Source organism: Phodopus roborovskii, unplaced genomic scaffold (genome assembly GCF_943737965.1).
Source record: "Phodopus roborovskii unplaced genomic scaffold, PHOROB, whole genome shotgun sequence".
NCBI lineage: Eukaryota > Metazoa > Chordata > Mammalia > Rodentia > Cricetidae > Phodopus > Phodopus roborovskii.
This window is the reverse complement of record NW_026126511.1, coordinates 50,478,666-50,497,735: the sequence shown is the minus strand read 5'-3', so window position 1 is coordinate 50,497,735 and position 19,070 is coordinate 50,478,666. Positions and strand designations below refer to the sequence as shown.

The following is a 19,070-nucleotide window of genomic DNA, read 5'->3' as shown; positions in this document are numbered from 1 at the left end:
ATGGCTCTAAATGCCATAGTCCCTCCTAGTAAATAACGCAGGCAAACAACAAGCAGTAGCATTGGCACCCTCTTCAGTGAGAGCTCCAGTCACTTTTCTTTTGTAGAGGTGGCATGCCGCTACCAGAAGTAATATATTTCTTTCAGACAGGCGCTCAAGGAACAGTTGGTGACCATGAAAGTTCTCTACCTGGTGGCCCCTACCCTCCCTGAATGTTCCACTTGGGACTGTCTTAGTAGCATTCTATTACTGTAATAACCATGACGACCAAAAGCAACCTGGGAGGAAAGGGATTATTTGGCTTATGCATTCCAATCATAGCCCATCATAAAGAGACCTCAAGGTAGCAACCCAAGGCAGGAACCTGGAGGCGGGAGCTGACGCAGAGGCCATGGAGAGCTGCCGCTTACTGCCTTGCTCTCCACTGCTTACTCAACCTGCTCTCTTATACCACCCACGGCCCACAGTGGGCTGAGCCCTCCTACATTAATCATTAATCGTTAATCAAGGAAATGTCCCACAGACTTGCCTTCGGGCATCTGATGGAGGTTTCTCACAGAGGTTTTTCCCACTTCCCAAGTGACACTGGAATGTGTGACACTGACAAAAAGCTAACCAGAACAGGGACAAAGCCCCACCTCCAGGTGCCTGAACTAGCCCCCTCCCATCAACTCCATTCCTTTGGGAATATCTGTGACAAAAACCATATACATTTTGTGTCTGGCAGAAACCTGGAGCCCCCTTAAGTCATATGTGCCCTGAGCGCAGAGCTGCTGGACAGCCTGCTAGAAATGGCCCCTGCAGGTCTGCAGGAGACACAGGCCATGGGGCCTCCCTGAAGGAGGGCTCTGGTGCCACCTGGAGGCCACCGCTACCAAACACGGCAGACCCAGAGCCCCTTTCAAGCAAGATGATTTCATCTATCAGAAAAAGGAGAAGGCATTTCTCTTCCATGTATTATTCTCAGGTTCACTTTCTATTTTGTTTTACTATAAAGTACTGGGACAAGTTAAACTATGTAAATAGAAATGTAAAGTCAGAAAACAGCTAAAATTATACAATGGGGCAAAGACAGCATCTTCAACAAATGGTGCTGGCACAATTGGATGAGGGTGTGTAGAAGACTGCAGATAGACCCATGTCTGTCGCCATGCACAAAACTCAAGTCCAAATGGATCAAAGACCTCAACATCAATCCAGCCACATTGAACCTCTTAGAAGAGAAAGTAGGAGGTACCCTTGAACAAATTGGTATAGGAGACCGCTTCTTGAACATAACTCCAGGGGCACAGACACTGAAAGAAACAATTAATAAATGGGACCTCTTCAAACTTAGAAGCTTCTGTAAGGCAAAGGACACAGTTGACAAGACCAAATGGCAGCCCACTGACTGGGAAAAGATTTTCACTAATCCTATATCCGACAAAGGGCTGATCTCCAAAATATACAAAGAACTCAAGAAACTAGTCAACAAAACACCAAATAACCCTATTAAAAAATGGGGTACAGAACTGAAGAAAGAATTCTCAATGGAGGAAATCAAAAAGGCTGAAAGACACTTAAGAAAATGCTCCACATCCTTAGCTATCAGGGAAATGCAAATCAAAACAACTTTGAGATACCATCTTACCCCTGCCAGAATGGCTAAAATTAGAAACACCAGTGATGACTTATGTTGGAGAGGATGTGGAGAAAGTGGAACACTCCTCCACTGCTGGTGGGAGTGCAAACTCATACAGCCACTTTGGAGATCAGTATGGCGGTTCCTCAGGAAAATGGGAATTAGTTTACCACAGGACCCGGCAATCCCCTCTCTTAGGCATATACCCAAAGGATTCACATCAATGCAACAAAGACATCTGTTCAACTATGTTCATAGCAGCACTATTTGTAATAGCAAGAACCTGGAAGCAACCTAGATGCCCGTCAATTGAAGAATGGTTAATGAAGATGTGGCACATCTACACAATGGAATACTACTCTGCAGAAAAAAATAATGGTATCTTGAAATTCGCAGGCAAGTGGATGGCACTTGAAGAAACCATCCTGAATGAGGTAACCCAGTCACAAAAAGAGGAACACAGTATGTACTCACTCATATATGGATTTTAGACCTAGATCAAATGATCACCAGCCTATAATTCACATCACCAGAGGAACTAGGATACAAGTTGTATTCTAAGAGATTCATATAAAGTCCCTCACAGAACTGGGAAGGGACAAGTCCCCCAGACCTCAGGTATAGTGGGGGAGGACAGCTAATGGAGAGAGAAGTAGGAGAAAATGAGAGGGAGGAGGAGAGGAAGGCATGTGCGACCAGGAGGATTGAGCCTGGTTAGGAATGGAAAATAGGAAAGAGAGAGAGAGACAGAGACAGAGAGAGAGAACATAAAAGAGGGAGCCAATATTGGTTTGAAGATAAAGTTGAACACAAAGAAAGGTCGAGGGAACTACAAGACTGCTCCCAACTAACAATCTCAGCTTCCGTGGAAAGGCTATCATAAATGCCCTTCCCGGAGAGTGAGATCAACAACTAACTTCTCCATGGAGTCCTCAACTAATGCCTGTTGAAAACAGGAGCAAACACCCATACATAAACACTGAGTCAAACTAGAACCCAGAAGCAGATGGAGAGGACAAGACCATGCGGTAGAAGTACATAGAGACAGCTTACCTGAACAAGGAGGAGCTAAGGGCCACTAGACTGATAGCTGGGAAGCCAACAGGGGACTGACTCGGACCCCCCTGAATATGGGTCTCAGCCAGAAGGTCTGAGCAGTCTAAGAGACCTCAGACAGTGGAGCCAGGATGTATCCCTGGTGCACAAAAGGACTTTGCAAACATATCCCCCATGGAGGGATAACTGCCTTATTCTAGAGATAGGAGAGAAGCCCTAGTCCCTACTTCACAGGACCTGTCAGATCTACATGACCCCAACTGGATGGCATTCCCCTACATATGGTATTGTGGTGGGGGGTTGGGAGGGGAGGGTGTTTAGAGTGCATGGGAGAGGGTAGAGAGGGCAAAAGGGAGGGAAGGAGGGAGGGAGGGCTTGGGGGGAGGGAGGGAGGGAGGGAGAGGGAACTGGGATCGACATGTAAAATAATAAATTAAAAAAAAAAAAAAAAACGCTTTGACTCCAAAATTTAAGTTGAAGAACAAGTTACTGGGGAAAAGTATTTCTATTTTTGTTTCCACAGAAAATGAAAAGATGTGGATTCCTTCCAGACTAATGTGGTTTGATCACACCAGACCGCCTGAAACAGAGTACAAGCTGATCCTACATTCCAAACAGCTGGACAAAACAGCCCTACAGACTACAGCTAGGATATCTGAATCTTCTTCGAATCCCCCAAGACAGCGCCCCTTACCAGCAGGAAGTAGTTTGGAAAGAACGACGCCCAAATTCCCAAATATTGTGTATAAATGTTTGTTTTCATTTAATTGGACTTTGTTATATAAAATTAAATAAAAAATACTCTATATGCATTAAAAAAAAAAAAGAAACTAATGTTGGGTAGAGGCAATCAGTTTTGTTCTCTACCTGCAACAACTTTGATGTTTAAAAACACTGTGGTGCAGGGGTGGTGGTGCAGGATTTTAATCCAAACACTGGGGAGACAAAGGCAGAAACAGGAGCAAGCAGCTGTCTATGAGTTCAAGGCCAACTTGGTCTACATATCGAGCTCCAGTCCAGCTGAAGCTACACAATGAGACCCTGACTCGAAATAAATAATTAAAAAAAAAAAAAAAAAAAAAAAAAAGAAATGTAAAGTCAGGACCAAAAGTGGAGTATACAAATATATCTAATATAGAGGAAATTATAATGCTCCAATTGAATGTCCTGAAAGCCAGAAAAAAGGGAAAGAGAAGCAGTTTTACAGAACTATAAATACACATACACACAAATGTATATGTACATACACATACATATACACAAGCACAAATACACCTGTGTATATACACCATACATGCATAGATGACTGAGGTGTGCTTTTAACCTCTGATCTGTCGCTTGAGAATCATGCCCACTATCTCATGTCACTAGGAGATGTGTTCTTGATCTCCTAGTACACAGTCCTTGGGGCCAAGTCTTCATGGTCCTAACATCCACCTACTTCTGTCATCTATGCATGCACCCAATCTTTAAGTATTTTGCACACCTTCTTTCCAAAAGCCTTTCCTGAACTCCTTGATAACTGTCTTAGTTAGGGTTTCTTTTGCTACAGTGAAACACCATAACCAAAAAGCAAGTTGGAGAAGAAAGGGTTTATTTGACTTGTACTTACTCGTGTGGTCCATCGTTGAAGGAAGTTAGGACAGGAACTGAAACAGGACAGGTTCCTGGAGGCAGAAGCCAGGAAGAAGTGGTGCTTACTGGCTTGCTCAGCCCGCCTTCTTATAGAATCCAGGACCAGCCCAGGGTTGGTACCACATACAATGGGCTGGGCCTTCCCCATCAATCATTAATTAGGAAAATGCCCTACAGGCTTGCCTACAGCTCAACCTTATGGAGACATTTTCTCAATTGAGGTTCCCTCCTCTCAGATGACTTTAGCTTGTGTCAAGTTGACCCCTTGCCAGCTTGACACACAAAAGCATCATTACTAAGCTACAACCTTTCCTTTCTTATTTGCCCCCCAAAATGACACATTACTATTAATATCAATATCAATATCACAATATAAAACATTTCACAAACTTAAAAAGTCCCACAGTCTTCAAAACTCAAACACTTTACATTCAATCTTTAAAAAGAAAAAAAAGGTTAAAGTTTCTCTTAAAGCCTAAAATCTCTTTTTAAAAATTCGGTGTCTCAAGTACAGGCTCTGTAAAATGAGAAATAAATTAAATATGTACTTACTTCAAGAGAGAAGAATCAGGGCAAAGTCACAATCTGAACAAAGCAAAACTAAACTCCAACTCCCCGGCTCCCCCAGCTACTGACATGTGCACCAAGCCAGTTTCCCTTTCGTTGACTGAAGGATGCTTCAGAGATTTAGCAATGAAGGAGAAAGCTAACAGTATCATCCATGTACTTGCTTCTGGGTGTAGACAAGTTTTCAGTCCATTTTCTGGATGCCCAGGTTGTGGGTGCTAGATCATGACTCTGCCTTGCTGTATTTTGCCTATTTAGTCATTTTCCTAGCCTGCACCTTTGGGACAAGGACAATAGAGGAACAGTCCTCCCACCACTTGGGACAGAGTCAGTCTATGCTAAGAAAGGAGGAGCCAGAAATCAGAAGGACCTGGAGAGGTCCTGGACTGCACAAACATTCAGCTTTTGTTAAATGAGGACAATCTCTCTGCTTTTGCTACTGTGGTCAGATTTCTGTTTCGGCCGAGCTTAGTCCTAACTGGTGTGAAAGCTTCTCTTTGTGGCTGGAATAGCACTGTGTAAGCAAAGAGACTTGGTTCTAAGAAGAACTGTGAAAGTCACCTTAATAAAAATACAGCTTGAGTTAAGTTCCATCTGAAGTTTGAATCTTTTACATTTTCTTGAACATAGTTGTCTCCCTCCAAATGAATCTCAGGATAAAAGGAGACTGCATGCCCCTGTGAGGGAAGAGACCCTGAGTCCCTCCTTCCTCCTTAAACGCCCAGCTGGGAAAATGAAGGACCCTCTGGGTTTGGGTACCTGCTGGGTAGGAGGTGTGCTCCCTGAGCGAGACTGAATCCATTTGCTTTTATGAGAAGGCATTTCCCCCCTTTCCCTTGGAAGTTATAAAAGCAATTATAAAAACAATCTCCTTGAAGGATTTTGCACTGCAGAGGAACCAATTCTCCGAGCAGCTGCTCAGCCTTAGAAGTAAAGCCTGGATTGCCCTGGAGACCCCAAGATGGTGGAGATGCCAGAGCCATGGATACCTGCTGAGGAGAGCTTCGAATAGGAGATGGAAACAGCCCAAAAGAAAGAAGAATGTTGCAGTCAGCAAAGCTGAAAGGAGTTGGAGATCTGTAGAGCGCTTTGACATCAGACACAAAGATGCAGAGTTTGGAGTTTTCCCAGCTGGTTTTTGGTCTTGCTTTGATTCAGTTTTCTTCTCTATGCTCCCTTCCCTATGTTTTGGAATGGTAATGTATATACTGTGTCAATAAATACAGGAAGTATGTGATATACTTTTTGATTTTATAGGGGATACAGTTAAGAGACTGCATGAATCTCAGAAGACTTTGAACTTTAGACTTTTAAATAAATGTGAGACCGTTATAAACTAGAGGGACTTGAAGTTGGACTGACTGCATTTTTGCATTATGATATGGCTACAAGCCTATGGGAGCCAGGGTTAGTGGAATGTGGTGTGGCTTGAAAGAAAATGGTCCCATAGAGAGTGACACGTTTAGAATGTGTGGCTTTTTGTTGGCATAGGTGTGGCCTTCTTGAAGGAAGAGTGTAACTGTGAGGGTAGGCTTCAAGGTCTCCTTTGCTCAAGCTATGCTCAGTGTGACACACAGTTGCTTCTGCTGCCTACAGATCAAAATGTAGAATTCTTAGCTCCTTCCCCAGCACCATGTCTGCCTGCATGCCACCAGGAAGATAATGAACTAAACCTCTGAAATGTAAGATAGCCCCAATTAAATGTTTTTCTTCTAAGGTTGCCATGGTCGTGGTGTCTCTTCACAGCAATAGAAACCCTAACTAGGACAACCACTGTTGGTGAAATTGTTTGGGTCTTCCGTAGGCAATGTGTTGTTAAGATTTCATGGGTATAGCTATGCAAACAGCTAAGGAAGGAAAACAATCTATAGTCCTTCCAGTGATGAACCATGACCAACATGGCAATACACCCTTGAAAATGCAATAGTGGCACCTATATTTTGCTGACTAATTGGGGTTGGGGCCTACTTGACAGGAGGAAAATCATGCCTGATACTGTAAGCTCAGCCAACTACACATGGTTAATGAAATCATGAATCTTAGAGGAGGAACTACCACTGCCACTTACCTAAACCCAAAAAATTCCTGATGCATTCTTAACACTTCTATCACTTCTATACCCACAGATAAGTGTAGATCTTACCACCAACCTCACCCCTGCTTGTAAGAGTCTAAGTGCAATTCTGACTGCAGAAGTCCTTAAGTCTTTCAGGATTCCAACACTGCCACTTCACCTTAGCTTTCCAAAGAAATGCAAATTTGGAATCCAGAGACACTCAATACAGTTTTCATGAGCTTGAGGAAAGGGATAACAAATGTTGTTGGTTGAACAGAAGGAAAACAATTATGTTCGATGACCTCATATTCTATCTTCACCCCAAACTCCTCTCACACAGAAACCTGCCAGGAACCCATCCCCTATGGACATTGTAGCTATTATTTTCTGAGAATTCTTGGCCATGGCCCAGATTGAGTTTGCATCTATTCAGGACGTCTTGATCTTCTCTCTAAGCTCCATATGCAATTGCAAATGTAGATCAAAAGGTGGCCATGAAATCATGGTATAGTTAAACAGTGCTTGCATTAGATGGTAATGAGAATAGATAAGACTAGGCAAGAGTATGGCTCTCAAGGTTGGATGTACTTGTTAATTATAATAACTGATGCTCATCTCAGACTAGGACATCTCACTAGTTTAATACATTCAAAGTTTGTTCCTTGATTGTATGATGCTCCATAGCAATGATGACAGGGTGGATTTGGAAATAGGGACAATCCTGCATTACTTTTCTCACTGCTAGGATTAAAAATCTGACTAGAAACAATTTAATGGAGATTGGGTTAATTTGAATCCGCAGTTTGAGGAGCTACAGTCCATCATTGCAGAGAAGGCCTGGCAGGAGGCAGCTCCAGCAGGAATGTGTTGCTAGCTTGTCTCTCCGATCTCAGAAGAACAGGACAGGAAGCAGAAATGGATACATGCCACTGGTCACCCACCTTCTCCCAGGCTCCTCACCAGGGCTGGGCACTGGGATGATGATGGGGTGGTGCTACTCACGTTTAGGATGGTTCTTCCCGTCCCAGTTAAATCTCTCTGTAAATGTAGACATTCCAGAGGTATCTTCCCTGGTGATTTTAAATCCAATTAAGTTAACAGTGAAAATTAAGCATCATATCAGCCACATGCAGTCATTCAAAAGCTCAAATAACCAGAAGTTTTAGCATTTCCAGGATTGCTTTGGATGTTTACTCAAAAATTATAGAGAGGAAGAGGAGAAAGCATACTATAGCCATTGATGAGACTATCAAGTGGCCCTACTGAGACACAAGAGAGGCTGATAAATATGACCCAATGTAGGGAAGGATATAATACATGTGTATTGGACTCTGGCTTTTCTGGCACATAAGGTATTACCACCTAAAGTGTCAACCATCTTGACTTTCCAAGGATCCTTCGGTTTAGGCACTGGAAGTTCCAGTAAATACACCATTGAACATAGTTGCATCTAGAGAGATGGTTCAGTAGTTAACACAGAAGTACAGTTATTTTCCTAGCACCCATATGAGGCCACTCACAGGCCTGTAACTCCATCTCCAGGAGATCCAACACACTGTTTTTAGCCTCCTCAGGCAGATGCATACATGTGGCGTAGACTCACATAAATAAAAATGTTCTTCTTTTAAATTGAACATAGTAACAACATAAGAAGCAGAGAAAGCGTCACATACATACACATTTTATGATATAAAAAGCTATACAGGAGACAGCATACATTTATTTTTAATTATTTTAGTGAGCAATTCACTAACATCTAAACTTAATCTTTAAAAAAGGTAAGTTCTCACTATGGAACCCAGCCTCATCTCAAATGCACTGTGCAGCACTGTCTGGTCCTTAGGTAGCAATCCCTCTGCTTCAGCCCCCAGAGTGCTTAGAGTGTGAGCACAACATTTTAAGACGTCATTAAACCATGTTCCAACAAATAAGAGCCACAATCCGTGAAAGTGGATTGATAATACATAAATAAACAGTAAACTTGAAACTATTTTAAATCATTCATAAAGCAGAAAGTAAGCAAACTAATCAATTACAGTCAAGAAATTGTCAAATTTCACGTCGGCAAAATAAAAATGTTCATATCTGAAATGAGACCCACTCATCTTCTCCGATCACCATTTGGTTAGTGTGTTACTGCAAGGGCCACGTATCTAGCAGGGTTTCTCTTACAGCACCGGACTCTGCCCCTGGCCTGTGTTTGGCGTAGATAGGTTCTACTTCTCTGAGAAGACAGAGATCCACTATGTTTCATTTCGGCTTCTTCTTTTTTTTTTTTTTTCCATCTGTGCAGAGCTTTGCCTCACGATGTCTTCTCCTCACTAGCATTACCATTGCTCTCAAGTACAACAGCAACATGCTTCTTTTGGATGCATTCCCCTTGTAGTGCTACATTATTTATGACATATTAAAGCTTGCCTGAGGATTCAGAAAGCAAAGTCAGCCACAAGGCATACAAGCCTGATATACACCTTTAATCCTAGCAACCAGAAGCTAGAAGGTGGTGGTACACCTTTAATTTTAGGACTCAGGAGTAAGAGGTAGAGGGATCTCTGTGAGTTCAAGACCACCCAGATCTATACAAGAGTGAATCAGTCTAAAAGAGAATTATAGTTGACACCTTTAATCCTAGGACTCAGGAGAGGTATGTAGGACAGAAACAAGGACTCAGTATCGACATTCATCCTCCAGCCACATCAAGGATAGAAAGACACTGAAGTCTCAGGGTTCTCCAGCCATGCTGAGGAGAGGCAGCAGGATCAGCCCATTCAGCCTGAGGTAATGGTAAGAACTAATGGCCCACTACTTTTCTTTTCTGACCTTCAGCTTGAAGTTTGAACCCCAATATCAGTCTCTAGGTCTTTTATTTTTTTTTTTTTTCATGTTACACCCCTCTCTCACCCTGCATAATCCCAGCAAAGGAAGCAATAAAATCTGAGATGACCCAGCCAGGTCCCATATTCTCTCCAGGAGGAGATGAAGTCTCTCTGATGACGCCTCACACTTGTAGCAGAATTCACCTCTCCTTTCCATCTGCGTACCCCATACTTCCCGCTTCCTTAGTGCCCCTCCGGGGCTGCTGGAAGCATATGACTGCTTTGCTATTCTATGAATTCCTTAGGAAGTCTACATTGCACCTCACTCCTATCAGGAGCTCCTGATTGGGCTGGTTTGACTTGAAAATGTTACATGAAAAACAGATGCACAAACTTCAACATGAGAAAGTTAGGGAGACCGGGATAGCTACCACAATGAAACAATTTGGCAGTTTCTGTGAGGAATTTGAGCTCTGGAGGGCTACACTGACAAATCAATAAATTCTGGCTTGCAACTTCAGCTGTTTGCAGCCATAAAATTTTCATTCTGTCCTGTGTGCCTTCAGTTTTCAGAACACTGACTCCAGCTGCATTTCTTGGGCATTGGGGTCCATTTGTTTAGGTCATTGTTGATTTAAAGAAAGTAAATGGGACTGAAGCTGCTTTTCACAGCTGTGAGTCACAGCTGTGACTCCCCAGGGTGCTGAAATAACAGTGCTGTGTGCTAATCCAATCTGTGCTCTTCCTGGGGCTGTCATTACAGCAAAATGAGGTATACTTGGTGGCTTTAAAGCTCTAAGGAAACTGCAGTGCATGGAGCTGGAAATGAGGCAAAACCATGTCAGGGCCTTAATGATGAGTTATGATCAGAAAGGAAGACATCCCCAGTAGCCTAAGGACTGCACCATAATTACTAGAGATGCTACCACAAATAGACTGTATACATGTGTATACTGTATGCTCATATAGGTATATACATATATGACATATAATACATGCTACAGCCATCACACTGCTAAAGACATAGCAATACACACATACTGTATGTATGAATACAAAACACATAGGCTATTGTCACTGTATATGACTCTCTAGATACATATATGTGAACTGCAGTCCCTATGTATATTAATATATATGCTACACATTGTGTATGTGTGTTTGTGTGTGTGTACAGACTATAAATAATTACTACAACTACTAACAGCGCCTTCCTTTTATTCCATCAGTCTATGGTCTATTTTAACAACTCATATGTGTCATACGAGGCCCATGTCAAGTTCATATATCAGCCCACCTAGTCATGCTGAGAAACAGGCTCTTATGACAGCATCAAGTATAAAAGTGACAATGATTGTTGGTGTATTTATAGCAAGTCCTCTTTGGTATACCAGTGTGTCTACTAATGCCCTAATTAATGCTCTGGACCTCAGAACATAACCTCATTTGGAGAGAGCCTTTAGGAAGCTAGTAACCCTAAAATGAGGCAAATCCAGTATGACTGTGTTCTATTAGAAAAGATAGGGACATGGGCACTTAAGGAGAAATGACCATGTGAGGACCCAGGGAGAGGACACCATTTGCAAGGTGAACAGTGTGTCCTTATAATAAACACATGTTGCCAACACTGTTATCTGAGACTCTAGACTCTAGGAGAGGGAGATATGTTCCTGTTGTTCAAGCAGCCACCTTGCAGTAGTTAACCGAACCAAAGCATTGCAGAGGTTTCCTGTCCACAAAGCAGACTATAAAGTTGAGGCTGATGAGGTTTACAGTCTTCAAAAATGTAATAAAAACAAAAGGCAGAGACCAGAATGACAACTGACCCTGTCCTTGACAGCTGTATGACCAGGCTTCAACCACTGAGTCTCTAGGGCCTCCTTTGTCACAGAGGAGTGGGAATTCCTTCACAGATGACTGGTAATCCCTTCGCAGAGGAGAGGGAGTGCCTTCATACAGTGCTGCTGTGGGAAGAAAACTGAGGAGTGTACAGAAATGTTTAACAAAGTAGCCAGCATGTAGTAGGTGTGCTTTTTGAAAATTAAGAAATCAGCCAGGCTTACACCCCAGCATTTAGGAGGCTGAGCAGGAGAATCAGGAGGCCTGGCCTTTTTTGTCTCAAAACAGTCAAAGGAAATGGAGAAGTTTAGGCCAGCAACAACACAACACTAGGCATAGGGAACATGTCACCAGTGGTAGGCATTGGCTTTTGGTCAGTCTCACAAAATTCCTAAAACAAACCACCTATAAAGAGAAAGGGGTCCCTGTGATGAAACAAACACATGAAAGGCTTTAGAGGCTTCAACCCATGCTCTAGGAGAGGGGGAGTCCCCCATCAGTTTCAGGCTTCCCTTAAGAGTATAAGTGGCCTTTCCTCTGGCAGCAGCCATCAGGTAGGCAGGTGAGCCAAGACGGGTGCATACAAGTACATCCAGGAGCTATGGAGGAAGAAGCAGTCCGTCAGACGTGATGCGCTTTTTGCTGAGGGTCCAGTGCTGGCAATACCGCCAGCTCTCTGCGCTGCACAGGGCTCCCCACCCCACCCGGCCCGATAAAGTGCGAAGGCTGGGGTACGAGGCCAAGCAAAGTTATGTCATATACAGGATTCGTGTCCGCCGTGGTGGCCGCAAACGCCCAGTCCCTAAGGGTGCAACTTAGGGCAAGCCCGTCCATCATGGTGTTTACCAGCTAAAGTTTGCCTTCAGTCTGTTGCTGAGGAGAGGCGGTCATTGTGGGGTTTTGAGAGTCCTCAATTCTTACTGGCTTGGTGAAGATTCCACGAAGATTCCACGATAAGTTTTTTGAAGTTATCCTCATTGACCCATTCCATAAAGCTATCAGAAGGAACCCTGCCACTCAGTGGATCACCAAACCAGTTCACAAGCACAGAGAGATGTGTGGGCTGACATCTGCTGGCTGCAAGAGCAGTGCGTGGCCTTGGAAAGGACCACAAGTTCCACCACACTATGGGTGGCTCTCGTCGTGCAGCCTGGAGAAGGTGCAACACTCTGCAGCTCTACCGTTATATACCCGATGATTGTAAAATTTCATACCCAATAAACAATTTAGCACCGTCAAGACACAGAGAGAGAGAGAGAGAGAGAGAGAGAGAGAGAGAGAGAGAACAATAGAACGACACTGTAGAGAAAGCTTCTCACCTCATGGCCTGAAAGCAAAAGAGGAGGAAAAGGAGGGCAAGAGGCCACAGCCTCCTTAGGGGCATACCCTAATGACCTCTTAAAGGACCCTATCTCTTAAAAATTGTGCCACCTACTAGCAGCACCACTATGAGGCAAAACCTTTATCCCATGGATATCTAGGTGACATCCAAGACCCAAATGATAGCAAAGGGTATTAGAGATAGCAGAAGCCACTGTCAGTGCAATCTCTATTCTACGTCAGTGGGTCATCTTCACGGAACCTCCTAGAAACCTTAAATGAGAGATCTTTGTTCTCCTAATCATATAAGTAAGAATTTGGGGCTTGAGGAAGCCAGGAAGAAGGTGGTGATGCAAGCCTTTATGCAAGCCTTTATAGCCATTAAGAGACACTAGGAGTCCATCCCAGGTCTGGCCCCAAGGCTTGTATTCTTAACTTCTGCAGCACACTGGGCACTGGGGGAACAAGAATTCCTGCCAGAAACACTATAGTGTTGTGTCCAGCACTGGCACACTGGGGAGGGTTGGCAAGCTCAACAGCAGCAGCTGGATTGAAGGCTTGGGCTCTTTGGAGCAGTACCAAGTGACAACCCCAGCATCTTTGGATGAGGACACTGGACTCTTTAGGAACAAATAAAAATGGTACATCTCATCTTTCCTCTAAAAAGGCATGTCTGCTCAGGTCGCCCTTGGGGGTGGGGCAGGTGCATCTTTGAGCTTGGGAAACCAATAACTGAGGTAACTGGCTGGCCTGGAGTATCACAGAGACAACCGAGGCTGACTCACCTTGCTCTGAGGCAGTGGAACACAGCAACATCTCAGAATGACAAGAGAAAGACGATGCAGATCTAAACTGCTGAGGTAAATTCTTTCAACATCAAGCATTTGATTGTATGCTAGTCAAAACAAGTTTGTTCTATTTTTAAACAGTGTTGAAATGAAAACTAAATTAATATGGACTCGGATTTGAAGGGAGAAAAAGGCACCAAAATCCATAATAAACTGACAGGCTGATTAATGTATCTGAGCAGAGGACGGAAACCATAGAAACAGACTGGAGATCATGTGGACTTCATTCATAGCAGAGAGAAAGCATCTAAAATCTTCATGTGCAAATTGTTAACTGTATAATGCACCCAGAATGCGTGATGCTCTAGCTTTCTTCTAAGCCCCAGGGAGGAGGTAGACTCCTAACCAACAAGGAATTCTAAAAGTCACGATGAGCTGGAATTGGAATGTTGGCACACACTCAAAGTCATATCCGTAACTAGAGGGTGCGCAGGATGGCATGATCATGCTTATCTTGGCTTCTTCTACTTACCCTTCTCTCCTCCATAGCAACCTGACCATGCCTGCATTACACCTTGGGAACAGCCTGTTCCCACCCCCCATGGGGCCACAATACCTAGTAACTGTCTGAGAAGGTGGATGAGGAGCTGGACTTAAATTCAAATTATAATTTGAGGTAGAAATAATGAAAGTCCATTTAATGGCAGATACAAGGGATTATTTTAGAAGGACAAGCTTGGAGAATTCTGCAGCACTGAATAACCAGGGTTCAAAAAAAAAAAAAAAAAAAGAATAACTGTTGTGAAATATTCCTTTACACTGTGTGAACATATGTCACTTTGATTGGTTTAATAAAAAGTTAAATGGTCAGTATCTATGCAGGATTTTGGGAGGCAGAGGAAATGCTGGGAAGAAAGGCAGAGACACCAGGAGTCGCCAGCAGACACAGAGGAAGCATGACATGTAAGAGAGCTAACAAGCTATGAGCCACGTGGCAGCACATAAATTAATAGAAATTGGTTCATTTAAGTTAGGAGTTAGTTAGGAACAAGCCTAAGCTGTTGGCAGAGCTTTCATAATTAATAATAAGTCTATGTGTGATTATTATGGAGCCAACTGGCAAAACAGAGAAAGACTCACTATTAACAATGACAGTCAAAGATCCACAATATCTGTCTGCTCCAGGGGCATCATGCTGGAACTCAGCTCTAACTAGGGCTCAGCACTGAGAGCTAGCCTGGGAAACCCTCAGCTTGTATCCCTACCAATGGTTCTCAGCCTTCCTATCAATGCGACCATTTAATGAAATTTTACATGTTGTGGTGACCCTAACCATAAAATTATTTCATAGCTGTAATTTTGATACTGTTATGAATCATGATGTAAATATCTGATATATAGGATATGTGATCACTAACAGGGTCGCAACCTACAGGTTGAGAACCACTGGTCTAAAGAGTAACACACTAACAGGCCGGTATGGACCAGGTATTGCCCATAACATTAAGCTGAGCCCAGACATCTAGGTTCTGTGATAGACACCTTGGTACAGGGGCTAACCCTGGTTAGGCTATGCCAGGTGATGAAGAAGTTTTGTAACTATGCCAGTCAAAACTGATCACCCCATATACATTCATGCCCTTGAGGATATGTGAGTAGTTCTTCTTTCCCTGGAGTATATCTGCACCCCACTCCATCCTTCCCAGAAACTTCTGGATGATGCCTGACCCCCCACCTTTCTAGGCAGAATCAAGTATTATTACTCCTTGGGATTCTTCTGTGACTTGCTTCTGTCCCTGCTGAGCACCACAAATAGTTCCATGCCAGCTTCCTATGTGGCATGGGCTGCTGCAGACTACCTTGTGTCTGGGAAGCTGTTTCCCAGCCTATTTCCCCAGATTCATCTCCCATGCAATGTGACAGAGCCAGGGCTTACACCCTCTGCAGCAGGCTGATCTTCCCTGTGAAGAAACAGGTCCCCTCACTGGACCACTCCCTTCCCATCTCAATCACTTCTAGGAGCCATCTTCTGCTTCACTCTATCTTGTTGAGGTAGGCGTCCCATGCATGGCCCTGCAGTTAGAAAGATCATGTGTGTCTGTCTCCCTCACCTTCAACTCAAAGGGATGAACAATGTGTGAACTTCCCCCCAGTACCCTGTACTCGCCCAAGCGCCTTAGTCCAAAATCCACACTTGAGAGATAATAGTTTTAATGAATTCACTAATAGAGAGAATGAATAATACTTTTGTGTTGTTAACTCTTATCAGGCCTACCTTTCCAATAAAAATTCTAAGTCTTTGAGATGAGAGATGGTGCCCTCCTCAAGTTCATTTCCAACATAATGCATGATGAAGAAATATGATGTGCCCAACCCTCTCCCATTTCCTCATAGTTCCCTGGGGCACTCTAGGAACAGTATATGAAAGGTCACACTCTGCTGAGATTCTGTACTTGGTGAAAGATTCATGTCCTTGAGGACCAAGTCTGACTAACATGAGCTAGACAGCTACAATCCAGTGTCTGCTCTTAACAGCACCCAGCTCAGGGTGGAGGGGAGGGTTTCACACACCACAGTCACAGCTCTAGAACATTGTTCTCTGTTTATTTGCCTCATTCTAACTTGCCCAGGATGATATTCAAGTCTTCCCTTCCTTACCACATAGCAGCGATTCGCAACTGTCCTAATGCTGTGACCCTTTAATACAGTTACTCATGTTGTGGTGACCCCCAATCATCAATTATTTTGTTGCTACTTCATAACTGTAATTTTGCTACTGTTATGGGTCAAAATGTAAATATCCAACATGCAGCATATCTGATATGTGTCCTCAAAGGGGATCATGACCCACAGGTTGAGAATCATTGCTATATAGCAAGCAACAACCTAGCCTCAAGAGACAGGGTTTGATTCCCACCAGTTGAGTGGCTTTAATTGACACCACAGCTAGAGGAAAGCCACCACTGATATTTTCTCACTTTTTTTTAACCACCCCAGCAGAGGCCATGGCTTTGAATGCTGCTGTGTGGGTGCTGCTCCCCATGCTACCACTGGGCTGTAGATGCCTGAGAAGACACAAACAAATGTGTCTCTGCTGATTTTGGCTCTTAGCACAGCCTGGCACATGGGAGGTGCTCTGTACTTTTTGTTTGTTGTTTTTTGATGAAAGAAAGAAAAATGGAAAGAAAGAGGGAACAAGGGAAGGTTGATGTAATGGGGAACAGACAGCAACAGAGAGAAAAATAGAGAGATGTTCCTAAGTTCCCACATCTCTAGCAACGGGAGATCATTCCTAACTCCCAGCAGTATTGTTATTATAAACAGATTGACAAAGTGTGCCTTCTGTCTTTGCACAGCCCTTGTAGACCCTACAGTTATAGGACCTCACATAGACACTCAGCATGTGCATCTCCCCTCAAGACAGCTATTTTATCCTGGACAGGCATTTCTCGTTTCTCATGTTCTGTTGGCTCCAGCCCATGGCCACTTGACATGGTAAGTGGTTAAAATCAAAGTTTTATCCCTGCTGCCTCATAAGTGCTAAGGCCTGTGCACAATGACTCAAAGGGCACTTTACAGAGCCAGCCAGCCTCAGCCTTCAATCTAGAGTCGCCATCCTTCTCCTTTGCCCACTGAGCCAGCTCACCAGCCCACATCTCCCATTAATGGTACATTTTCCCTTGTCCGAGCCACTTACAATGACTACTATCAGGGCCAACTATCCCCCAGAGCCTTAAGTTTCAGAACTTGAGATTTGCTACCTGTACCATCCCTTACTATGATGACTAATTTACACACTTGCTTTGGCCATGTGGCACCCAGACATTTGGCCAGCATTATTGCAGGGGTGCCTGAGAAAGTGCTCTGGGTGAGCTGGAGATTAGAACTTGCCCACAGTGGAAAGCAGATGACCCTCCCTGATGCAGACAGAGCTGATATGATCAGCCAGACTCTGGGGAATGAGAAGTAAGAGGGAATGGCGACCTATCTGAAGTTTAGTTTGGGTCTTTTCCTGCCTCAGGACTTGAACTGAACTCTAGCTATCCTTGAGTCTTGAGTCTGTTGGACTTGGAGACTGGGCTTAAACCACTGGCTTTCCTGGTTCCCCACCATCTTCCCTCTCCCCTCTCTTCCTCCCAGACCAATACACTTTCCACAGAGAATATAGTGTTGCCAAAATTCCTTCCCAGGGGGAGACATAGCAACATCCAATACTTCTCCTAGAGTCCCAATGACTAATAGACGCCTGATTCCACCCAAGTTCACTCTGAGGCTATGATCTTTCTTATAGAGCATAGGCGAGGACTATCTACAGGGGTGTGGGTTCTCTCCCAGCCACCAAAAGGCTTCAGCAGAAAACATCCCAGTGGAGATAGTGACTTTCCCATAGCCATGTAGTTGGAGGTCCCTCCCCTATTCCTCCTGGGCTTGTATACTTTAGCTCCTCCTGAGGTCATGCCACCCACTGGCCAGAGTCAATGCCAGAGCACAGAGGCACACACTGCTTTGCACACACATCTGTCTTTGAACTTCCCCTTCAGCGCACAAGCATCAATATCCCTCCCAGAAAAAGAAAATGAAGTAGCCAATGGGTGCATGAGAAGAACTGTGTTAGTAAATTGTTTCTTTGATGACCACAAGGAACACGACCCAGCCAACAAAAGATTGCAACTGTTAAATGAAAACCTCTGAAAGATTTCACATGGTGCCTCAAAATAAAAGTTGGCTCAATTATAAAATTCAAACATGTGTTTGTCAAACTTATTGGTTACAGTGTGTTTTCCTGTTGCCCCTTTCATTCGTTTATTTTCCTGTTTCAGAGATTGTGAGACTGTGGTTCAAAATATTACAGAGCTGTGATCCAGATGACTTGGTCAGCAGCCATGTGGCAGCCATCATAACTGGTTCACTGACTCACCCGGGGGACCACTGGGAAACCTGAGCTCTGTCCCCTCTCACCTCGGCCTCTTGAGAGAAGCAATCTGTCATCACTGCTGACATGTCCCTGACCCAGGTCTCCCTGTTAACTCCTGAGTTTAGAAACCAAAGCATAGAGTTTCTGAGAACTCTGAGTTTTAGTGCCCTAGCCCCTGAAAAACCCTCCCATCCCATGGAATCTGGATAAACCCCAGGCCTGAGACATAAGAGGAAGGGTCAGTTTCAGGATCCAGAGTCCAAGTCTAGGACAAGAGCTGCCTCTGGCAGACCTGTGTGGGCAGAGAGCATACGTTGTCCTACCAGCAAAGTGGCTCTCTCACCCCTACAGAGCCTGGGAAAGGGCCACGAGAACCCACTTCATGATGACCACACCTGAATATCTAAGGATAAAGCTTCTGAAAGTATGTGTCTATTCTTATCTGTGCAATGGTCCA

At 43.9% G+C, this 19,070-nt stretch overlaps 1 pseudogene; it reads left to right on the top strand.

The window, feature by feature from the left end:
- The first annotated feature begins 11,934 nt into the window (after positions 1-11,934).
- LOC127230054 (60S ribosomal protein L15-like) lies at positions 11,935-18,640 on the top strand (annotated as a pseudogene).
- The last annotated feature ends 430 nt before the right edge of the window (positions 18,641-19,070 follow it).